Source organism: Ranitomeya variabilis, chromosome 7 (genome assembly GCF_051348905.1).
Source record: "Ranitomeya variabilis isolate aRanVar5 chromosome 7, aRanVar5.hap1, whole genome shotgun sequence".
In the NCBI taxonomy this organism is placed as follows: domain Eukaryota; kingdom Metazoa; phylum Chordata; class Amphibia; order Anura; family Dendrobatidae; genus Ranitomeya; species Ranitomeya variabilis.
The window spans coordinates 231,698,580-231,724,524 of record NC_135238.1 but is presented as its reverse complement, the minus strand read 5'-3'; the positions used below and the strand labels follow the sequence as shown (position 1 = coordinate 231,724,524).

Sequence of the window (25,945 nt, the reverse complement as noted above, 5' to 3'; positions counted from 1 at the left end):
TTTCTGCCTGAAGTTCCAAATGAGGTTCCTCATAAAGCAAGCCCAAGGCCAGAAAAAACGCATCCACATCGCGTAACGCAGGATCCCCTGCTGGCAATGAGAAGGCCCAATCTTGAGGGTCACCCCTGAGCAAGGAAATCACAATCCTAACCTGCTGAGCAGGGTCTCCAGCTGAACGAGACTTCAGGGACAAATAAAGCTTACAATTATTTCGGAAATTCTGGAAGCTAGCTCTATTCCCTGTGAAGAACTCCGGCAAAGGAATTCTCGGCTCAGATACCGGAGCATGTACCACAAAATCTTGTAAATTTTGTACTTTCGTGATGAGATTATTCAAACCCGCAGTTACACTCTGGAGATCCATTATTGTCAGGTGCACACAGAGCATACAGAGATTAGGAGGAGAGAGAGAAAAAAGACTGCAGCAAGGCAGACTGGAGGAAAAAAAAAAAAAATTCCAGCAGACTTCTTATAACTCTCCTTTCTCAACCTGGGTCTTTAACACTTTATTGGCCGGTCAAACTGTCATGATCTCTGCAGGCAGAGATCATAGCAAGCCTATAGAGGGACAAGCTCTCGGAAGATGGAACTATACTGACCATGAACTAAGCCTGCCGCGCAACTAGAAATAGCCAGGTAGCATTTCCTATTTATCGCTAGATGCCCAGCTCTGGCCTAAGACCTAAATAGCTAGCAGAGGGAAATATAAGACCTGGCTCACCTCTAGAGAAATATTCCAAAGAAGACAGTAGCCCCCCACATATAATGACGGTGAGTTCAGATGAAACAACAAACGCAGCAGGAAAATAGTCTTAGCAAATTTGAGGTCCGCTTACTAGATAGCAGAAGACAGATAGTATACTTTCATGGTCAGCAGAAAAATACTAACAAAACACCATCCAGAGATTACCTTAAACTCTGGCATTAACTCATAACGCCAGAGTAGCAATCCCTGATCGACGAGAGCTTTCCAGACACAGTAACAAAACTTCAGCTGCGAACTGGAACAAATAGGCAAAACAAAACATGGACAAAAGTCCAACTTATCTAGTAGTAGTCTAGAAGCAGGAACAAGCACTGAGAGGCATCAGATAACATTGTTGACCGGCAAGAAACCACCAGAGAAATGAGCTTAAATAGCGACACCCACTACTGATGGAATCAGGTGAAACAGGAAAGAGGATGACAAGTCCAATTCCACAAGCGGCCACCGGGGGAGCCCAGAATCCAAATTCACAACAATGCCCCCTGTATGCAAGAATATAACTACTATAATACTGCCCCTATGTACAAGAATATAACTACTATAATACTGCTCCTATGTACAGGAATATAACTACTATAATACTGCCCCTATGTACAAGAATATAACTACTATAATACTGCCCCTATGTACAAGAATATAACTACTATAATACTGCCCCTATGTACAAGAATATAACTACTATAATACTGCCCCCCATGTACAAGAATATAACTACTATAATACTGCTCCTATGTACAAGAATATAACTACTATAATACTGCTCCTATATACAAGAATATAACTACTATAATACTGCTCCTATGTACAGGAATATAACTACTATAATACTGCTCCTATGTACAAGAATATAACTACTATAATACTGCTCCTATGTACAAGAATATAACTACTATAATACTGCTCCTATGTACAAGAATATAACTACTATAATACTGCCCCTATGTACAAGAATATAACTACTATAATACTGCTCCTATATACAAGAATATAACTACTATAATACTTCTCCTATGTACAGGAATATAACTACTATAATACTGCTCCTATGTACAAGAATATAACTACTATAATACTGCCCCTATGTACAAGAATATAACTACTATAATACTGCCCCTATGTACAAGAATATAACTACTATAATACTGCCCCTATGTACAAGAATATAACTACTATAATATTGCTCCTATGTGCAAGAATATAACTACTATAATACTGCTCCTATGTATAAGAATATAACTACTATAATACTGCCCCTATGTACATGAATATAACTACTATAATACTGCTCCTATGTACAAGAATATAACTACTATAATACTGCCCCTATGTACAAGAATATAACTACTATAATACTGCTCCTATATACAAGAATATAACTACTATAATACTTCTCCTATGTACAGGAATATAACTACTATAATACTGCTCCTATGTACAAGAATATAACTACTATAATACTGCCCCTATGTACAAGAATATAACTACTATAATACTGCCCCTATGTACAAGAATATAACTACTATAATACTGCCCCTATGTACAAGAATATAACTACTATAATATTGCTCCTATGTGCAAGAATATAACTACTATAATACTGCTCCTATGTATAAGAATATAACTACTATAATACTGCCCCTATATACATGAATATAACTACTATAATACTGCTCCTATGTACATGGACAGTGATCCGGGCGGCACATTTGGCGGCGTATGTGCTGTGTGCCGTTGTCAGGCTTGCATCCTGTCTTCTCCATTACGGCCCGGCTGTCAGGATACAGATAGAGGAGAGGCTTTTGCTGATGCAGTTTTCTCTGCACATTCCCACCCTTGATTATACACACCCCCTCCCAAATCACAATCCTGTGGTATCACTGTAAATCCATTAGTTCTGCATAATTTAATTGTACTCAATTACCAGATTATGGTAATTAACACCTCATTTAGGAAAAAAAACCTCTTTCAATTCTTCTCTTTTCTGGATCAGCGCCAGCCCCAGTTGGCAGGAGAAGGCGCCGTGTGACATCCTCTGGGTCACATCCAAGGTCAGGGGGCAGGATGAGGAGTCGGAGTCCGAATGTTCTGACATTACCGTGTCGTTTGGAGGCAGCGTTGGGAATAACCCATCACCCGCACAGATGAAGAACACTGACTTTTTTTAAGTTTCTGACTTAATCTTTCTGCCAAGAGACAAAGGAATAAGTGTGACTAAAGGGTTACTTCAGAGAAAACAATCATAGGGAATACTTTGTTTTTATGCACCAGATGTTTCAGTGAATGATGGTTTTCTTATGATTGTATCAATGCAACTCTTCCTGTTTAAGAAAAGCTAAAGCAAGAAGATGATGGGGTACACAGAGCAATCTGTGCACTCAGAACGGGCCCCATTGTGTATAAAGTCTGTACAGTTGAGAAATGATACTATTTTAGCTTCCTGCAGACGCCACAAGGGGGAGCTAGTTACATGTGAATGTATACAGCAAGCATTGCATGCAATGGGAAGTGTGTACATGTGCATGCAGTGAGCTCCCTCTAGTGGTGGCTGCAGGAAGCCACAATGGCACTATCAGTAGAAGCAGTTCCTTGCATTAATGCTCCTATTGTGGATACATCACCAAATATAAACCACATTTGCCCAATGAAGGGGGGACTCACAGACAGGACCCCATCTATCACACATGACATATTTTAGGATTGCAGCATAGTCACAACCAGCAATCTTAGGGATTCTGATTTCCTTCTCCTGACCGCTGCTGTCTACTATAATAGTAAAAGTCATCTCACCTAAGAAGAAATTAATTGCGTGAAAACTGACAGTGCCGCAGAGAACTATGGAAAGGAAAAGGTGTCCAGCATCAGATTCATCTGCCAAAAGCTATAATTTTATCACAAAAATAAAAACGCATTCAAGAGTTGCAACTCCAACACTGAAAAAAAAAAGAAATGCAGACTCATTTCAGACGAGGGTCCATGTTCATTGCGCAATGTCTAAAGATACTCGTCTGAAACTCGTTTGCATTTTTTTTTTTTTTTAGCTTTTTTCGGTGTCGGAATTGCGACTCTTGGATGTGTCTTTATTTTTGGCGATAAGGACACTGTTACAGGTAGGTCATTAATCCTTTGCACGGTGAATTTCTTTAAGGGAACCTTGCAGGTCTCGAACGCCACCAGTGTTGTTTTTTTAGGGCTTGCAAAAATCAAGTTAAACAGTGCACCTCGTTGTATGCGTATTTACCAGGATTAGTCCGGCTGGCGTCTGCTCAGATGAGTCCGGCCTCAGATGCTGCAGTCACGCCCCCTCTGGACATGATTGACAGTCTCTGTGCTGTCCGTGCTGGCGGCGGGATGATGGTTGCCCAGCGGTGAGTTTTTGCCCCTTGTCTCCTGCCCTGATTGCATCCCTGGTTACACCCACTAAAGCCTGTGCTACTCATATCATATCAGCGTCTTAGGATCCTACCAACAATCCCAGGTCCGAGCGGCGTTCACCCTGCGAGCTCAGTATTACTATCTCAGAGCCGCCATATTCACTTATTGGCTCGTTTTCCACTTCTTCGCCATTCTTATGATAATTTGCCCGCCGTTCCATGGAAGTTGCAGGCTGTTAATGAGAACAGGGAACACAATGGGTGTCTGCTCGTATTAATAAACGTCAATAGCGGCTTCTCCGCGCTGAAAATCTCGTGCCTAGAACCTGACAGATAAAGAAATGATTATTATTAGGAAATCGTTCACGGGAAGACAGTTTTCCGCAAAAAAAATTGACAAGTCATAATAAATAAAGTCGGGACTTTACTATTATATCTTTCTTGACTTTTAGATCAGAAGATTGGAGACTGAGCCTAATGGATGAAAATGGTTTAATAGTCGAGCAGCGGATCAGAGCAGCCAATAAGATCACTGCTCCTACTACTTGCCGCTGCTGCTGTGTATTTATAGTGTTTCCACTGTCTTTAAAGGGAAACTGCCATCAGAAAATTACATATTGTTTAAATGTTTTCTTTTTTGCTACATGTATATTTTTGTATAATTTCTAGCAATGTCGATTTTTTTCATATCTGTATTGAAATAAAAATTAGAAATGTTGCAATTCTCGCAGCAGCCACTAGGGATATTTTAGACTCTAACTTCCTGTTGTTTCAGGAAATGCACATGTACATTAGCAGCAATGAACAGACTCTGACCCTATCTGTTGTATTAAAGCATCTAATGAGCATGTGTAAATGTGATTATGAAGGGAGAGGGAGCAGAGTGAGCCATGATTAAAATCTGTTCAAAATCATAGGTTCAGAATGAGTAGATTAATATGGCTATGTCTTTTTGAATTTGGGGTGTTTGCATTTTATTTTTACATAGAAGATTTTTTTTGGATTTAATAACCACTGTCATTCCATTTTACTCAACCAAATGAGCAAAAGATGGTCCCTTTATTGGGCATATAAAGAGTTTTACATTATTTCTTAATTGTCTTAAAGTGGCTATCCCATCAATGCCCGATCATGTCAATCTAAGTCCTCAACTGTTTGTAGACAGTTCACATTAATTAGTTTCTGGTGGCATACTTAGAGTCCCATGGGCTTGTAAGGTCCTTTGTAGCATTCTAGATCCTATAAAGACATATGTGTTATAGTGTAACCATCTTGAAAGCTTCCTATAATAATGTCCCCAGTCCTGGCTCCTTTCTGTAATAGTTTCCCCAGTCATGTCCCCTTCCTGTAATAATATCCCTCATCCTTGCCCCATCCTGTAACAATGTCTCATATCCTGAGCCCCTTCCAGTAATCATGTCCCCCATCCTGGGCCCTTTCCTGTTATAGTGTCCCCTGTCGTGGGCCTCTTACTGTAATAATGTCCATTATCATTGGATAATGCGCCCCATCATCGACTCCTTCCTGGTATACTGTCCCCATTCTACAGTATAATAATGTACACCATGCTGCCATCCAATTCTGGTATAATGACCACCATCCTGGGCCCCTTCCTGGTATTATATCCCCTGTCCTGGGCCCCTTATTGTAATAATGTCCATCATTGTGGGATAATGTCCCCCATCATCGACCCCTTCCTGGTATACTGTCCCCCATCCTATAATGTCCACCATCCTGGGCCCCATTTTGGTATAATGCCCCCCATCCTGAACCCTTTCCTGGTATAATGTCCCCCATCCTGAGCCCCTTCCAGTAATAATGCCTCCCATCCTGGACCCTTTCCTAGTATAATGTCCCCTGTCCAGGGCCCCTTACTGTAATAATGCCCACCATCATGGGATAATGTCCCCCATCATCGGCTCCTTCCTTGTATACTGTTCCCGATCCTGAGCCCCTTCCAGCAATAATGCCCCCTATCCTGGACCCTATCCTGGTATAATATCCCCATCCTGAGCTACTTCCAGTAATAATGCCCCAATCCTGGGCCCTTTCCTGGTATAATGTCTCCATTCCTGAGCCCCTTCCAGTAATAATGCCCCCCATCCTGGGCCCTTTCCTGGTATAAGGACCCCTGTCCTGGTCCCCTTACTGTAATAATGTCCACCATCGTGGGATAATGTCCCCATCATCGGCCCTTTCTGGTATACTGTCGCCATCCTATAATAATGTCCGCCCTTCTGGGCCCCATTATGGTATAATGACCTCCACCCTGGGTTCCTTCTTGGTATACGCACATCCAGCTGAAGTAGGCGTTGTTGTCAGTGGCCCCCCACCTCCGGCATGGGCTCAGCCGTCTCCTCTGTGACCCCGATCGTTACGGCCCTGTCAGTTGTTATTAAAGGGGTTGTCTGGGCAAAAAAGAAAAACATTCCTCAGGAGATTGAACCTGTAATAAAAAATAACCAAGCAGCAGAAGTATTGCAGCCTATGATTGTCTGCAGAAGTCAGGTGACTTGAGCAGCATATCACTAGGTGTTTTTTGTGACCACTGCAACCAATCACAGGCAGCAGCGGTCCTCGTGCTGAGCTTGGCTGTCTCTACCTGTGGGGCTCAGCACGAATCTGATGACCGCTACCTTCTAAGCTATCAGGGCATTGCAAATAATAATTGATAAGATGCCGCCAATGACATCAGGGAGTTAATGTGAACAGGACCTTACACTACTGCTCTCCCTCCGCACCATCACTTTACCTGGAGGACTGGACCAGCCGTGACCTGTATTGTTTAAGATTATTGTACTTGTTTTTATTATGTATACCCCTCCTCACATGTAAGGCGCCATGGAATAAATGGCGCTATAATAATAAATAATAATAATATAGAATCTGATCTCGCTCCATTGTCTCCGCATTCTTCTGGTTATAAAGTAGCACTTAGCGCGGTGCATCATGTACGGTGACGTCGTCTGCGGCCGGCGTAATGGCGGCTGCAGGAGGCAGAGTGTGTCTGCGGTGTGACCCATCACATATCTTATTCATGGCATAAACAATGATGAATAAACAGTTAAGTGAGGTCATTGTTTCACCGTGACTCCGATGGGGAATAATGGGCGCAGGGGGCCCCAGGTGGCTCTAACATGCTGACGCGGATCGAATAGGCCATAAATCTTATATTTACATATGGGATCACTCCGCTGCAGCAGCCCCATGTACACACTGCAATTAGTAGGAGGCTTCTTTGCAGAATCTTGATTTATCGCAACTTCTTCTTAAAGGATCCGGCAGGGTTGTGAGTTTCTGTAACCAAACCTTGAGCAGCTGCTTATGCTCAGATGGTCCCTGTCCTTCCATAATCATTGCATCAATGAACACTACAAGCGAAGATGACTCATTTTTGTAATACATCTCATTAGAGAAATTTGCTTTTCACTCCACTTATGAGCCACTTCTTCGCCTCTCACCGGGCTCTTGATTTCAGAATTCGTTTTGAACGGCAGCTAAAATCTAGAAGTTGCTTTCTAGTGAGTAATTTATTTCATCCCAGTGCTGGAATCACAGCTACACTTACTACTCTGCATAATATACGTAATTCTGCTGCTTTCTACTTAGTGTTTTATCTTACCCCAATGCTGGATTCACAAACACACTGCTCAGTGCCGCTGTATAATGCCCTCCGTGCTGCTTCTGCTAGTAAGTGATTTATCTCATCTCAGTGCTGGAATCACAGCTACACTTACTACTATGCATAATATCCTTCATTCTGCCGCTTTCTTCTTAGTGTTTTATCTTGCCCCAGTGCTGGATTCACAAACACACTGCTCAGTACTGCTGTATAATGCCCTCCGTGCTGCTTCTGCTAGTAAGTGATTTATCTCATCTCAGTGCTGGAATCACAGCCTCACTGCTCACTACTGCAGAATATTGTCCTCTATGCTGTATTCTAGTAAGTGTTTTATATCTCCCCAATGCTGGATTCACAGCCACATTGCTCAGTACTTCTGTATTATGTCATCCTTGCTGCTTCTGCAAGTTAGTGTTTTATCTCCTCCCCGTGCTAGAATCGCAGCCACATTGCTCAATACTGCTGTATGTTGTCCTCCATACTGCTGCGGCTTTTCAGTGTTTTATGTCACCTCATTTCTGAATGCACAACCATACTGCTCAGTACCGCTGTATAATGTACTCCATAGAGTTAATCTTTTATGTCACCCTAGTGCTGGAATCACAGCCACATTTTTCAATACTGCTTTATAATGTCATCCATGCTGCTTTCTAGTAAGTGTTTTATGTCACTGCAATGCTGAATTCACATCTACACTGCTCAGTACCAATGTGTAATGTACTCCATGCTGCTGCTTTCTAGTAATTGTTTTATGTGACCGCAGTGTTGGATTCACAGTAGCACTGCTTAGTATTCCTACCTCTTCTGAATGTGTGCTACATAAAGACAGGAAAGCAGGAATCTCTCACGTCTCTGTGCACTGTGAACGGGAGACATCACAGCAACTCGTCTCTACCCACTGGAGACAACTGAAGATAAAGTCAGTAAAGGTGGAAACAGGTATTATTCCTCTTGTACACACATATGATTATGTATTCTGAAAAGTCACCAGAAATGACCAGTACTCTTTAATTGATCATATGATGTTGTATCTGCTGTACAGTAGACTGTCTACTTGTTGTACTGACTTGTTTTTGGTCCTTTTTATTCAGGGAACAGGAAATCTGACATGTTGCATCAGAGTTGCTACAAAAGTGTCAAATATCATAAGTGTTTTTATCCATACCTCATTAGAATCTATTGACCAATGATAACAGGAAAAATCAGGGATAGAAGAGTTAAATGAATCTGTAAACTTTATTTAAATTAAAAAGCATAATTCTTCGCATTTTACTTTCATGACATTTCTAAACAAGTCAGAGTTAGGGTTTGGGAGACTGTATCAGGAAAACTAACGTGTGGGGGTATTTTAGAAATTACATGTGATACCTGCAGCCTCCTCTAGAGGGCGCTTCCTGCAAATGGTGTATAAAGTAAAAAACAATCAGAACAATATGCAGTGAGCTCCCCCTTGTGGTGGCTCCCGGTAGTCAGCATTATTTTTGTTTAATCTGTCAATTAGAAACGACGGGAGACCATAGTAATAGTGACAGGGGGTCTCATCATCAGGACCTCTGCCAGCAAAACTTCCAACACATCAAAACTTTTTTTTAAAGTGGTAGGTTCCCATTTATGTCAGTTTTCTAATTCTGCAGACAGAAAACTAACGACTGCTGACAAGTAGGAAAGACGTCACTTTACTCTAATAAAGTATATTACAAAGTTTCATAAAGTCACATGAATTCATAGTTTCTAGAGAAAAATCGAATTGATGCCTTTTAAATCATATTATTGCGTGAGCCTGGGTGACTTCGTACCAGTTTGGGGGCTGCCTCCCAGAATCTGACTGCAGCGTCCTATCTATTCCTGTGACCGCTCCAGGCTCCCGTAGCGCAGCCACTGGTAATTGATATGTAAATTAGCGCATTTTTATCCAGAATCAGCAGTATCTTTGGGGTTTTTTATATTTTTTTCTTTTTTTTTTCCAAATTAGGACTACGGGATAAGGTCAGGCTGCCCCAATTAGGACAAGATTTTTTTTTTATTTGTTAGCAAATTATTCTGCAAAGTCTTGAGATCAGCCCCAGGGGGATCCTGAAATGTCTGTGCGTGGCATGTACAGAACGCTTACATCACACGACGAGAGGGCGCCGGCTCATTAAGAGGAAAAGAGACTGCGATGAGTCGGCACTAGCGGGGGGGACGCCGGCCCTTTAACTGGGGGATCATAGTGTGGCCGCCAAATAAATGCCGAGTTCTGGAATATTTTATGCACATACATTATTACCAGAGTATTCTGCACTGGAGCTCACGTCTGTGATACTGTATATTAATCTTAAAGGGATCCCGTACTTTAGATTGTTAATTGATAATGAGCCGATCAATAAGGAGACCTCCAGCGATCAATCTGAAAATTCCCTGCAGCGCCTCCACAGGAGAAACAAAGCATTACACACTGCTCAGTGAAATCTATGGGATGAAATGGATGTAGAGTCCTCCAGACTGATAGTTTTCCCTGCTGCGGAAAAGTAGATGGCGGTCCGGACTGGTGGGCTTAATTATATTAAAATACTGCCATTAGGGTATTTGGAAATAGTTTTTTTTTATTCTGGGATGCACTTTATAAATGTATGTTTCTAAAAAAAAAAAAAAATGAAAGTGCCGTCTGACCACCAGAAGTCCGATAAGACCATTACAATCATAGGATTTAAAGGGTTTTTCCTGATCTGTAATATAAATGGTCCAGTCATTAGATTCACCATGAATAAGTCATCTATGGGGGTCTTACACTTGGTGACCTCACAGATTACCTTCATGGTGGTGCCGCGGTGCTCCAACATACAGTAGCTGTCATTCACAGCGCCATACAACTGGCAGTGGCCATGCCTGGTACTGCAGTCACTAGACTGAGACTGAACCGCAGCGACTCCTGTCAATCAGATATGGATGACTTCAGATGATCCCTTCTTACAAATACGCTGCATAGGGGAATTATGGCTGCCACAGGGAACATTGTGGCTGTTCTCCCCCCTGTGAGTCCATCTACTGAAATGCCCATCAATCAGCTGAGATTATACAGACTCTCCCTTTATGTCTTGCTGGGGCATATACATATCATAGATGGGGTCTTCTGCACAGGACCACTGTTACCCACCTGTCCTCACTCCAGCACCAGATTCTGTGTCCTTCCTCTGCTCTGGCCGCCCAACAGATATAGTTTTGGTGAGGTTACTATCAGATGTCTTACTGCGCACTTCTGAGGTCACACTCCAAGGCCATACAGGCCGGGTCAGGCGGGCTCTGGTACATCGATAAAAGGGAGTCTCCTGACGTACTCAGCTCTGCTGTACTTCTACATTACTACCAAGGATCCTCCTGACATATTCAGCTCTGCTGTACTTCTACATTACTACAAGGGAGCTTCCTGACATACTCAGCTCTGCTGTACTTCTACATTACTACCAAGGATCCTCCTGACATATTCAGCTCTGCTGTACTTCTACATTACTACAAGGGAGCTTCCTGACATATTCAGCTCTGCTGTACTTCTACATCACTACCAGTGAGTCTAATGTCGTACCCAGCTGTGCTGTATTGCTACATCACTATAATAGTGCCTCCTGACATACTCAGCTCTGCTGTACTGCTGGGTTCTTCTACATCACTACCAGGGAGTCTCCTGACATACACAGCTCTACTGTTCACCTTGGTTCTGCTACTTTGCTTAGTCTCCCTGTGGTCCACTACAGCCTCCATTCCTCCAGTTGCCTTCCAGCCTCCATTACTTTTACTGCTGTACCACCGCCTCCGGTCTGTGCTGGAATCGGCCTCACTAGACGAGCCCTAACAGCTCTGCTATATAATCCAGGACACTGCGCATTCAGAGACGTGATATACGGTTTATGTTGCAAAGTGACTTTTTTCAGGACTATAGAAACCGCCCCCTGTTGCACCTAATGATCTGTCCGTGGCCATACGGCCTCGCGCTGCCACATCCCACCTCCCGGCCCCATAACTGAACGTCCCCTGTAGGGTCTCCCCTCTGTACTGTGACTTATGGCCCATTTTATGGAATAATCTATATTCCGTTTAGTCTCCGGAACTTAATTCTCCAAACATATATTTAATGACAAAACACAGGAGCCACAATTATAATGGCGGGGAAACTATTACATGGCTGAGCGGTTCTGCATCGCAAATAGATGCCGCTAAGTGAACGCCAAGACTACGATTAATGGCAGACATTTATAGCCGCGCTAATCTGGAAGAGCAAAAGTCTTCACACTGCGCCGATTATCTGCATCGGGGTCTCCTATATACACTGTGTGCAGAATTATTAGGCAAGTTGTATTTTAGAGGATTATGTTTATTATTAATCAACAACTATGTTCTCAATCAACCCAGAAGACTCATAAATATCAAAGCTTAATAGTTTTGGAAGTTGGAGTGGGGTTCTTTAGATTTGGCTATCTTAGGAGGATATCTGTTTGTGCAGGTAACTATTACTGTGCAGAATTATTAGGCAACTTAATAAAAACCAAATATATTCCCATCTCACTTGTTTATTTTCACCAGGTAAACCAATATAACTGCACAAAATATAGAAAAAAACATTTCTGACATCCAAAAACCCCAAAAATTAGTGCCCTATATAGCCCCCTTTCTTTATGATGACACTCGGCAGCCTCCATCCATAGATTCTGTCAGTTGTTTGATCTGTTTACAATGAACATTGCGTGCAGCAGCCACCACAGCCTCCCAGACACTGTTCCGAGAGGTGGACTGTTTTCCCTCCCTGTAGATCTCACATTTTATGAAAGTCCACAGGTTCTCTATGTGGTTCAGATCAGGTGAACAAGGGGGCCATGTCATTATTTTTTCTTTGAGACCTTTACTGTCCAGCCACGCTGTGGAGTAGTTGGAGGCCTGTGATGGAGCATTGTCCTGCATGAAAATCATGTTTTTCTTGAACGATACCGACTTCTTCCTGTACCACTGCTTGAAGAAGTCTTCCAGAAACCGGCAGTAGGTCTGGGAGTTGAGCTTCACTCCATCCTCAACCCAAAGAGGTCCCACAAGTTCATCTTTGATGATACAAGCCCAGACCAGTCCCCCACCTCCACCTTGTGGCGTCTGAGTCGGAGTGGAGCTCTCTGCCCTTTACTGATCCAGCCTCTGGCCCATCCATCTGGCCCATCAAGAGTCACTCTCATCTCATCAGTCCAGAAAACCTTAGAAAAGTCAGTCTTAAGATATTTCTCGGCCCAGCCTTGATGTTTTATCTTATGTTTCTTGTTCACAGGTGGTCGTTTTTCAGCCTTCCTTACCTTGGCCATGTCCCTGAGTATCGCACACCTTGTGCTTTTTGTTACTCCAGTAACGTTGCAGCTCTGAAATATGGAAAACTGGTGGCAAATGGCATCTTGGCAGCTTCACGCTTGATTTTCCTCAATTCATGGGCAGTTATTTTGCGCCTTTTTTGCCCAACACGCTTCTTGCGACCCTGTTGGCTATTTGCCATGAAACGCTTGATTGTTCGGTGATCACGCTTCAAAAGTTTGGCAATTTCAAGACTGCTGCATCCCACTGCAAGACATCTCACAATTGTGGACTTTTCAGAGCCGTCAAATCTCTCTTCTGACCCATTTTGCCAAAGGAAAGGAAGTTGCCTAATAATTACGCACACCTTATATAGGGTTCTGATGTCATTAGACAACACCCCTCCTCATTACAGAGATGCACATCACCTGATTTACATAATTGGTAGTTGGCTCTCAGCCTGAACAGCTTGGAGTAGGACAACATGTATAAAAAGGATCAAGGGATCAAAATACAGCTTGCCGAATAATTCTGCACACAGTGTATAGTATGTGCATATAGGAGCAATCACAGAGGTGCCCCCCGCAACCGGAGCCCAGAGACTGGTGTGTGCGGGGGTCTCCTCTATATATAGTGTGTGTATATAGGGGCAATCACAGAAGTGCCCCCGCAGCCGGAGTCAGGAGACTGATGTGTGCGGGGGTCTCCTGTATATTTAGTATGTGCATATAGGGGCAATCACAGAGGTGCCCCCCACAACCGGAGTCAGGAGACTGATGTGTGCGGGGGTCTCCTGTATATATAGTATGTGCATATAGGGGCAATCACAGAGGTGGCCCCCACAACCGGAGTCAGGAGAGTGATGTGTGCGGGGGTCTCCTGTATATATAGTATGTGCATATAGGGGCAATCACAGAGGTGCCCCCCACAACCGGAGTCAGGAGAGTGATGTGTGCGGGGGTCCTGTATATATAGTGTGTGCATATAGGGGCAATCACAGAGGTGCCCCCACAACCGGAGTCAGGAGACTGATGTGTGCGGGGGTCTCCTGTATATATAGTATGTGCATATAGGGGCAATCACAGAGGTGCCCCCAGCAACCGGAGTCAGGAGAGTGATGTGTGCGGGGGTCTCCTGTATATATAGTGTGTGCATATAGGGGCAATCACAGAGGTGCCCCCACATCCGGAGTCAGGAGAGTGATGTGTGCGGGGGTCTCCTCTATATATAGTGTGTGCATATAGGGGCAATCACAGGGGTGCCCCCACATCCGGAGTCAGGAGAGTGATGTGTGCGGGGGTCTCCTCTATATATAGTGTGTGCATATAGGGGCAATCACAGGGGTGCCCCCACAACCGGAGTCAGGAGACTGATGTGTGTTGGGGGGTCTCTATATATAGTGTGTGCATATAGGGGCAATCACAGAGGTGCCCCCACATCCGGAGTCAGGAGAGTGATGTGTGCGGGGGTCTCCTCTATATATAGTGTGTGCATATAGGGGCAATCACAGGGGTGCCCCCACATCCGGAGTCAGGAGAGTGATGTGTGCGGGGGTCTCCTCTATATATAGTGTGTGCATATAGGGGCAATCACAGAGGTGCCCCCACAACCGGAGTCAGGAGACTGATGTGTGAGGGGCACCAAAGACTCCCATCATCCCAGGGCAGATAAAGCTGGGCACAATTCAGACAAGAAGCTTAGCGCAGACATCATGGCTTGCCATGGCTAGTGCTTGTAGCATAGGGATAAGTAATTCTCTCTGCAATCCTGCACGGAGCAGGACACTTTATGGCCAATCCTGAATTATCTGGGATTGCATGAAAAAATAGGGCTTGAGCACCATGATCATGGAGGAGAATTGTGGCTACCACCGAGGGCAATGTGGCCACCACACGGGGGCTGAAATAAGGGGCAACATGGCTGGAACAGTGGGCATTATGGCAGCTGTTAGATGCATTTGGGCAGGTATGGGCTATTGGTGGCTACATAGGGGCATTGTGGCTGCAGGGTATCCCTGTGGCTGGTATAATGGGGGGCACTGCGTGTACTGTGGGTACTGTTGATGGCACATGATGGCGTTTTGGATGCATGGGGCATTGTTGCAGTCACAAAGAACATTGTGGTTGCCGTATGGAGCAATGTGGCTGGAACAGTGGGAATTCTGGCTATCCTGGGGTGCATGGTGTTTGCTATAGGGGTTGAACTCCTGCTCGCCTGGCCACATGTGCATGCAGCAGTTCAGGAAAGCTGGGTGACAAGCGACATGGGGGCTGCAGTGGCCATAAAAGTGATTGCCACCCATCTTTCCTACAAGCAGATATACAGAAACTAAAGCATTCAATATTCTTTCTAACAACCGGAGAGAACAATTCAAGGACTTTTCCAGGTTCTCTCTTTGTACAGCAGCGGCAGATGCTTGGAAGACAAGAGCCGTATGTGTAAGTCACAGCGGCGTCACTTATAGCCTTAACTAAATGCGTGAAAAGCTGCTGCCCCCTGAATAACAATGTCCGTGAACCATGTGCGAGATTTTCACAACCCATCAGCGGCTGCCAGGAGAAGAGAGACGCTCGATATTTAATTAAACGGTAATGCTATGCAAAGGCATGTCTGATATTTAAGGACACACAAATATCCAGGGCGGTAATGACCGCTCTCCTGCTCCGCGCAAAGCAAATATGACCCTGACGCCGGCAACTTAATGGAGACACCATTGGGCCGCCCAGCAGAGGGGCTTCGTATATGAACTATATGGTGTTTACTGCTGCCGCGGGATCGGAGCAGTTAGAGCGTAAGCTCACGTGGCTAACAATCCTGGAGGAAGACCCGATCTGAGCTTTCTAAAAATGCTCAAATTTGTGCCCCTGTCTCTTTAAATAAAGTTATCCCCTGTGTGCAGGATAGATGATAAATATATGAACACTGGCGGTCTAGCTACTGAGACCCCCACCGATCCTGAGAACGGGGACCCGATGTCCCCTATGTGAATGGAGCAGCAGTGAGCATGTGCGACCACCACATTAAAGTGGTCGCACATGCTCACTGCTGTTCCATTCACACAGAAGACTTTGGGACCCCAGTTCTCTGGACCAATGGGGTCCCTGTAGTCAGACCCTCTGCAACAATACATTTATCAGCTTTATCGGGGGATAGATGATTTTTGTTGTTTATGGGACCACGCTGTTAAAGTTACCAAGATATTCTCAAAATCACAAATTATGCCCTATCCTAATAATGACAGCAGAGGATCCAACTGCTGGGAACCCCAGTGATCCCAAAATCAGGGCTTTCGATCTGCAGCTCCATCCTGAACGGAGGGAAGATCTCTGTGCTCAATCTCTGCTCCGTTGGACGACCAGAATGAGGAAAGCTTTGCCTTTCTCCAGCACTCCCATAGACGATGAATTGTACCGAAGGTCGCGTGTGCAAACTACTGATCCACTGAAGTTGGGGTTTTAGTTATTTCCAATAGCATGGATAGGGGATAACTTCTATTTTTGGCAAAAAAACAACCCTTTAAAATCTATTAATTGATTAATCTATTTTCTGATACATCTCTAAATCCCAATGAATAGAAGTTGTGCGCTAAGATTTGTTTCTGCCAGTAGTAACCACTAGGTGGAGCCTAAGAGCTTACAGCATACAAATCCAGGATATTGTGCGCCCTCTGGTGGCGGCAGAAAGCAGACAGAAGTTATTTTAAAAAATTGAGACCACCAAATTTGACATTTAAGTTCCCCTCAAGATATGCTAGATAAAGCCCCCAACTTTGGGTGCAGTTTGGATAAACCTTTCTCCTTATGAGGCCCAATATGCAGAATTGGGAGTATGCTCAGAGAAAACATAAAGAGCCCTGTGGTACCTGGCTTCATGGAGGCAGGGGGCATTTAGAGGGGGACATTTTACCCACTATTTCAGCACGTTATAGAGATGTCATGATCTGATGAATGCCGCCCCCGCTCAGATTCCCTATCTGTAAGTCTCCAGGTCCGGCATGACGTGTTAAACAAAGCCAGCAAATAGAGAATTAGCAGCAAATCAATATACAAGTCATATCTCCTGTTTCTAAGGAGGGTGAAGAACAAGCAATCAGCACCCTGACAATCATTAATGTTATATCCGGGGATATTAAATATTCATGGAGGGGAGGGAGGACGCGGCGAGTATCGATCGGGATCTATTATTAATATCGGGATGGATGGAGAACTCCTCTTAATGCGCAAAAGAATAAGAAAAGTTTTGTTTGTTCTTGGGGCCGTTGTGAGAAGTAAAATCCGCATTACGGAGAAGATGAGGAGAGGTACGAAGCCCCGGGACACATGGGCAGAAGATTATATTGTGCTGGGTCACTTGGTCATTTTATTTTGGGAGGGTAACAGTTCTGCCATTTCCTAACTTTTGGGGGGTTTGTTCTCATAATGTTCAACATGCAGAATAAGAGACATATTATTGCTATAAGGACACAAGGTTATATTGCTTTTCTATGTTTTGCTTCTTCTTAATGTTTTTTGCGCTCAATAAAGGATAGTTTTGTGTTGTCACATAATGTAACAATTTATATTGTTGCTTCATTCAGAGCTGCAATAAACACCATCATTTTTCATTTCAACATTTTTTTTTAGCAATTTTAAACATTTAAGTTTTTTATACTTGGGATATTTTTATTTTTTCTGCTATTTTTAGTCCTCGATACTCACTAATGTTTATATAGCCAAAATCAGGACATTTGCAGGCTTAACAAAATATCCCCTATGCAAAGAGAAGCTGATAGCTTACCGACGGCAGAGAGTATGACCCCCAGCGATCCCGAGATCAGGACTCTGCAATCCTTAATATGGGGCTCGGTAGCCCTGTCCTGATTGGAGCAGACGCGTGCAAGCATGGTCTCTACTTTATCCATTGTCTATGGATGTGCTGGAAATAGTGGAGCACTGTCCTTGGCTTTCTCACCGAGTCCCATAGACAATGAATGAAGTGGGGGACGAGCATGCCCACCTCTGCTCTGCTACATACAAGATGATTTTCTGCAGAGCTCCGTTATAGGGGACCCAAAGTCCCAATCTCAAGATCACCTGTAATTGTGGTAATAACCCTTTCAGCAACATCTCCTGAAAAATGGCCCCTTTAGGTGGCGTCTACATAAATTCCTTTCCTTTCTGAAGTCCACTTTGCCAGATTGTCCGGGCAAAATCAGAACTGTTAACCCCTTCATGACCCAGCCTATTTTGGCCTTAATGACCTTGCCGTTTTTTGCAATTCTGACCAGTGTCCCTTTATGAGGTAATAACTCAGGAACGCTTCAACGGATTCTAGCGATTCTGAAAATGTTTTTTCGTGACATATTGGGCTTCATGTTAGTGGTAAATTTAGGTCGATAATTTCTGAGTTTATTTGTGAAAAAAATGGAAATTTGGCGAAAATTTTGAAAATTTCGCAATTTTCACATTTTGAATTTTTATTCTGTTAAACCAGAGAGTTATGTGACACAAAATAGTTAATAAATAACGTTTCCCACATGTCTACTTTACATCAGCACAATTTTGGAAACAAATTTTTATTATAAGGGTTAAAATTTGACCAGTGATTTCTCATTTTTACAACAAAATTTACAAAACCATTTTTTTTAGGGACCACCTCACATTTGAAGTCATTTTGAGGGTTCTATATGGCTGAAAATACCCAAAAGTGACACCATTCTAAAAACTGCACCCCTTAAGGTGCTCAAAACCACATTCAAGAAGTTTATTAACCCTTCAGGTGTTTCACAGCAGCAGAAGCAACATGGAAGTAAAAAATGAACATTTAACTTTTTAGTCACAAAAATGATCTTTTAGCAACAATTTTTTTATTTTCTCAAGGGTAAAAGGAGAAACTGGACCACGGACGTTGTTGTCCAATTTGTCCTGAGTACGCTGATACCTCATATGTGGGGGTAAACCACTGTTTGGGCGCACGGCAGGGCTCGGAAGGGAAGGAGCGCCATTTGACTTTTTGAATGAAAAATTGGCTCCAATCTTTAGCGGACACCATGTCGCGTTTGGAGAGCCCCCGTGTGCCTAAACATTGGAGCTTCCTCACAAGTGACCCAATTTTGGAAACTAGACCCCCCAAGGAACTTATCTAGAGGCATAGTGAGCACTTTAAACCCTCAGGTGCTTCACAAATTGATCCGCAAAAATGAAAAAGTACTTTTTTTTCACACAAAATTTCTTTTAGCCTCAATTCTTTCATTTTCACATGGGCAACAGGATAAAAAATGGATCCTGAAATTTGTTGGGCAATTTCTCCTGAGTACGCCGATGCCTCATATGTGGGGGTAAACCACTGTTTGGGTGCATGGCAAGGCTCGGAAGGGAAGGAGCGCCATTTGACTTTTTGAATGGAAAATTAGCTCCAATCGTTAGCGGACACCATGTCGCGTTTGGAGAGCCCCTGTGTGCCTAAACATTGGAGCTCTCCCACAAATGACCCCATTTTGGAAACCAGACCTCCCAAGGAACTAATCTAGATGTGTGGTGAGCACTTTGAACCCCCAAGTGCTTCACAAAAGTTTATACCGCAGAGCCGTGAAAATAAAAAATAATTTTTCTTTCCTCAAAAATGATTTTTAGCCCACAATTTTTTATTTTCCCAAGGGTAGCAGGAGAAATTGGACCCCAAAAGTTGTTGTCCAGTTTGTCCTGAGTACACTGATACCCCATATGTGGGGGTAAACCACTGTTTGGGCACAAGTCAGGGCTCGGAAGGGAGGTAGTGACGTTTTGAAATGCAGGCTTTGATGGAGTGGTCTGCGTGCGTCACATTCCATTTGCAGAGCCCCTGATGTGCCTAAACAGTAGAAACCCCCCACAAGTGACCCCATTTTGGAAACTAGACCCCCCAAGAAACTTATCTAGATATGTGGTGAGCACTTTGAACCCCCAAGTGCTTCACAGATGTTTACAATGCAGAGCTGTGAAAATAAAAAATCATTTTTCTTTCCTTAAAAATGATGTTTTAGCAAGCAATTTTTTATTTTCACAAGTGTAACAGGAGAAATTGGACCCCAATTGTTGTTGCCCAGTTTGTCCTGAGTACACTGATACCCCATATGTGGGGGTAAACCACTGTTTGGGCACAAGTCAGGGCTCGGAAGGGAGGTAGTGACGTTTTGAAATGCAGGCTTTGATGGAGTGTTCTGCGTGCGTCACATTCCATTTGCAGAGCCCCTGATGTGCCTAAACAGTGCCTGATGTGCCTAAACAGTAGAAACCCCCCAGAAGTGACCCCATTTTGGAAACTAGACCCCCCAAGAAACTTATCTAGATATGTGGTGAGCACTTTGAACCCCCAAGTGCTTCACAGAAGTTTACAACGCAGAGCCGTGAAAATAAAAAATAATTTTTCTTTCCTTAAAAATGATGTTTTAGCAAGCAATGTTTTATTTTCGCAAGGGTAACAGGAGAAATTGGACCCCGATAATTGTTGCCCAGTTTGTCCTGAGTATGCTGGTACCCCATATGTGGGGGTAAACCACTGTTTGGGCACATGTCGGGGCTCGGAAGGGAGGGAGCACCATTGGACTTTTTGAACGCAAGATTGGCTGGAATCAATGGTGGCGCCATATTGCGTTTGGAGACCCCTGATGTGCCTAAACAGTGGAAACCCCTCAATTCTAACTCCAACACTAACCCCAACACACCCCTAACCCTAATCCCAACCCTAACCCCAACACGCCCCTAACCCTAATCCCAACTCTAGCCATAACCCTAATCACAACCCAACCCCAACACACCCCTAACCACAACCCTAACCCTAATCCCAACCCTAACCCTAATCCCAACCACAACTTTAACCCCAACACACCCCTAACCCTAACCATAACCCTAACCACAAGCCTATTCTTAATCCTATTTCCAACCCTAGCCCTAATTCCAACCCCAACTCTAATTCCAACCCTAACCCTAAGGCTATGTGCCCACATTGCGGATTCGTGTGAGATTTTTCCGCACCATTTTTGAAAAATCCGCAGGTAAAAGGCACTGCGTTTTACCTGCGGATTTACCGTGGATTTCCAGTGTTTTTTATGTGGATTTCACCTGCGGATTCCTATTGAGGAACAGCTGTAAAACGCTGCGAAATCCGCACAAAGAATTGACATACTGCGGAAAATACAGCGCAGCATTTCCGCATGGTATTTTCCGCACCATGGGCACAGCGCATTTGGTTTTCCATAGGTTTACATGGTACTGTAAACCTGATGGAACACTGCTATGAATCCGCAGCGGCCAATCCGCTGCGGATCCGCAGCCAAATCCGCACAGTGTGCACATAGCCTAATTCTAACGCTAACCCTACTCCTAACCCTAACCCTAGTTCTAACTCTAACCCTAGTTCTAACCCTAGTGGAAAAAAAAAATATTTTCTTTATTTTATTATTGTCCCTACCTATGGGGGTGATAAAGGGGGGGGGTCATTTACTATTTTTTTATTTTGATCACTGTGATAAGTTTACCACAGTGATCAAAATGTACATGGAACGCATCTGCCGGCCGGCAGATTCGGCGGGCGCACTGAGCATGCGCCCGCCATTTTGGAAGATGGCGGCGCCCAGGGGGAAGATGGACCGACTTCGGGAGGCTCGGTAAGTATGAGGGGGTGGGGGGGGGGTGGATCGGAGCACAGGGGGGTGGATCGGAGAACAGGGGGGGGATCGGAGGACGGGGGGAGCGGACAGGAGCACGGGGGAGCGGACAGGGGGACGGAGGGGGGTACCGGACAGAACGGAGGACTGGGGAGGAGATCGGGGGCGGTGGGGGGGGGCAGAACATGATTTCCAGCCATGGCTGATGCTATTGCAGCATCGGCCATGGCGGGATTGCAATATTTCACCATTTTCATAGGTGAAATATTGCAAATTGCTGATTGGCTGTTGCACTTTCAACAGCCAATCAGAGCGATCGTAGCCACGTGGGGGCAAAGCCACCCCCCCTGGGCTGAAGTACAACTCCCCCTCTCCCTGCAGATCGGGTGAAATAGGAGTTAACCCTTTCACCCGATCTGCAGGGACGCGATCATTCTGTGACACAGCATATGCATCACAGGTCGGATTGGCACCGACTTTCATGACGCATACGCTGTGTCACAGGTCGGGAAGGGGTTAATGTACAGTGGAATGTAAAAGTTTGTGCACCCCTGGTCAAAATTACTGTTATTGTTTACAGTTAAGTAAGTTGAAGATGAAATTTTCTCTAAAAGTCCTAAAGTTAAAGATGACACAGTTCCTTTGTATTTTAGTAAAAAAATATATATATTGTAATTTTTTACACTTTAAAAATTACAAAAACGAAAATGGGCAGATGCAGAACTTTGGGCACGCTTGGAGATTTGTGCGCTCAGATAACTTTAACCGAGGTTTCAGACCTTAATTAGCCTGTTAGGGATATGGCTTGTTCACAATCATCGTTAGGAAAGGCCAGGTGATGTAAATTATACAGCTTTATAACAACCCAGCCTCCTCTAACCTAGTGCACAAAAACAGCAGCCATGGGTTCTTCTAAGCAGATGCCCAGCACTCTGAAAATGGTGGAGGCCCACAAAGCAGGAGGCGGCTATAAGAAGATAGCAGAGCGTTTTCAAGTTGCCCTTTCCTCAGTTCAAAATGTAATTAAGAAATGGCAGGAACAGTGGAGGTCAAGATAAGGTCTGGAAGACCGAGCAAAATTTCAGTGAGAGCTGCTCATAGGATTGCTAGAGAGGCAAATCGTAACCCTTATCACAGGGTCCTACTCCAGAATCACACAATCATAATAGCAAGAGAGATGAGTGAACAGTACCAATGATGTGAAAGCAGTGCCCCTTCTACATCCTATTAGAGCAGTGCCCCTCCTACGTCCTATGATAGCAGTGCTCCTCCTACCTGCTATTTTCAGTGCCCCTCCTAGATCTTATGATAGTAGTGCCCTTCCTATGTCCTATGATAGCAGTGACCCTCCTAGATCCTATGACAGTAGTGCCCCTACTACATCCTATGATAGCAGTGCACGTCCTACATCCTGATAGCAATGCCCCTCCTACTTCCTATTTTTGCAGTGCCACTCATGTCCTGATAGTAGTGCCCCTCCTAGATACTATGAGAGCAATGCCCCTCATATGTCCAATGATAGCAATGCCCCCATATGTCCTATGATAGCAATGCCCCTCCTATGTCCTATGAGAACAGTGCCCCCCTCCTAGGTCCTATGATAGCAGTGCCCCTCCTAGGTCCTATGATAGCAGTGCCCCTCCTAGGTCCTATGATAGCAGTGCCCCTCCTAGGCCCTATGATAGCAGTGCCCCTCCTAGGCCCTATGATAGCAGTGCCCCTCCTAGGTCTTATGATAGCAGTGCATCTCCTAGGTCCTATAACACTGCTTTTCCTTGGTACTATGATAGCACTGCCCCTCCTAGGTCTTATGAGAGAAGTGCCCCTCCTAGGTCCTATGATAGCAGTGCCCCTCCCAGGTCCTATGATAGCAGTGCCCCTCCTAGGTCCTATGATAGTAGTGTCCCTCCTAGGTCTTATGATAGCAGTGGCTCTGCTAGGTCCTATGATAGCACCGCCTTATATCTCCTCTCTCATCTCTGTCTATCGCCCTACACGTGCCCTCCGTTCTACAAATGTCCTAAGACTAAAGGTACCTTCACACTAAACGATTTACCAACGATCACGACCAGCGATACGACCTGGCCGTGATCGTTGGTAAGTCGTTGTGTCTTCGCTGGGGAGCTGTCACACAGACAGCTCTCCAGCGACCAACGATGCCGAAGTCCCAGGGTAACCAGGGTAAACATCGGGCTACTAAGCGCAGGGCCGCGCTTAGTAACCCGATGTTTACCCTGGTAACCATCGTAAATGTAAAAAAAAAAACAACACTACATACTTACATTCCGGTGTCACGTCCCTCGCCGTCTGCTTGACTGTGAGTGCCGGCCGTAAAGTAAAAGCAGAGCGCAGCGGTGACGTCACCGCTGTGCTTTGCGGCCGGCACTGACAGTTAGAGCAGGAAGCTCTGAGCAGCAGCACGGACGCCGGGGGACGTGACAGACATCAGAAGGTGAGTATGTACTGGGTTTTTTTTTACTTTTACAATGGTAACCAGGGTAAATATCGGGTTACTAAGCGCGGCTGTTATGGTTCTCAATGGCAAGAGAACATAGCCCAGCAAACATATGTACTAGCTCTTGGAAGGATGGAAACTAAACTGACCATGAACTAAACCTGCCGCACAACTAACAGTAGCCGGGTAGCGTTGCCTACGTTTTTTATCCCTAGACGCCCAGCGCCGGCCGGAGGACTAACTAATCCTGGCAGAGGAAAATATAGTCCTGGCTCACCTCTAGAGAAATTTCCCCGATAGGCAGACAGAGGCCCCCACATATATTGGCGGTGATTTTAGATGAAATGACAAACGTAGTATGAAAATAGGTTTAGCAAAATTGAGGTCCGCTTACTAGATAGCAGGAAGACAGAAAGGGCACTTTCATGGTCAGCTGAAAACCCTATCAAAACGCCATCCTGAAATTACTTTAAGACTCTAGTATTAACTCATAACATCAGAGTGGCAATTTCAGATCACAAGAGCTTTCCAGACACAGAAACGAAACTACAGCTGTGAACTGGAACAAAATGCAAAAACAAACGAGGACTAAAGTCCAACTTAGCTGGGAGTTGTCTAGCAGCAGGAACATGCACAGAAAGGCTTCTGATTACAATGTTGACCGGCATGGAAGTGACAGAGGAGCAAGGTTAAATAGCGACTCCCACATCCTGATGGAAACAGGTGAACAGAGGGGATGATGCACACCAGTTCAATTCCACCAGTGGCCACCGGGGGAGCCCAAAATCCAATTTCACAACAGTACCCCCCCCCCTCAAGGAGGGGGCACCGAACCCTCACCAGAACCACCAGGGCGATCAGGATGAGCCCTATGAAAGGCACGGACCAGATCGGAGGCATGAACATCAGAGGCAGTCACCCAAGAATTATCCTCCTGACCGTATCCCTTCCATTTGACCAGATACTGGAGTTTCCGTCTGGAAACCCGGGAGTCCAAGATTTTTTCCACAACGTACTCCAACTCGCCCTCAACCAACACCGGAGCAGGAGGCTCAACGGAAGGCACAACCGGTACCTCATACCTGCGCAACAATGACCGATGAAAAACATTATGAATAGAAAAAGATGCAGGGAGGTCCAAACGGAAGGACACAGGGTTAAGAATCTCCAATATCTTGTACGGGCCAATGAACCGAGGCTTAAACTTAGGAGAAGAAACCCTCATAGGGACAAAACGAGAAGACAACCACACCAAGTCCCCAACACAAAGCCGAGGACCAACCCGACGCCGGCGGTTGGCAAAAAGCTGAGTCTTCTCCTGGGACAACTTCAAATTGTCCACTACCTGCCCCCAAATCTGATGCAACCTCTCCACCACAGCATCCACTCCAGGACAATCCGAAGATTCCACCTGACCAGAAGAAAATCGAGGATGAAACCCCGAATTACAGAAAAAAGGAGACACCAAGGTGGCAGAGCTGGCCCGATTATTGAGGGCAAACTCCGCTAAAGGCAAAAAAGCAACCCAATCATCCTGATCTGCAGACACAAAACACCTCAAATATGTCTCCAAGGTCTGATTCGTCCGCTCGGTCTGGCCATTAGTCTGAGGATGGAAAGCAGACGAGAAAGACAAATCTATGCCCATCCTAGCACAGAATGCTCGCCAAAATCTAGACACGAATTGGGTTCCTCTGTCAGAAACGATATTCTCCGGAATACCATGCAAACGGACCACATTTTGAAAAAACAGAGGAACCAACTCGGAAGAAGAAGGCAACTTAGGCAGGGGAACCAAATGGACCATCTT

At 44.7% G+C, this 25,945-nt stretch overlaps 1 long non-coding RNA gene across 3 annotated transcripts in view; it reads right to left on the bottom strand.

Moving 5' to 3' along the window:
- Nucleotides 1–2,437: 2,437 nt before the first annotated feature.
- The window catches only part of LOC143786035 (uncharacterized), a 98,240-nt gene continuing 74,732 nt past the window's right edge, over nt 2,438–25,945 (bottom strand). For 2 of the 3 annotated variants that reach the window (XR_013218217.1, XR_013218215.1), the window contains exons 3-4: nt 4,230–4,463; nt 2,438–2,949 (exon numbers count right to left, since the gene is read on the bottom strand). This is a non-coding gene — a long non-coding RNA (uncharacterized LOC143786035). Of the gene's footprint in view, nt 2,950–4,229; nt 4,464–6,431; nt 6,546–25,945 lie in introns of all 3 variants that reach the window. The other variant, XR_013218216.1, reaches the window with a different exon arrangement.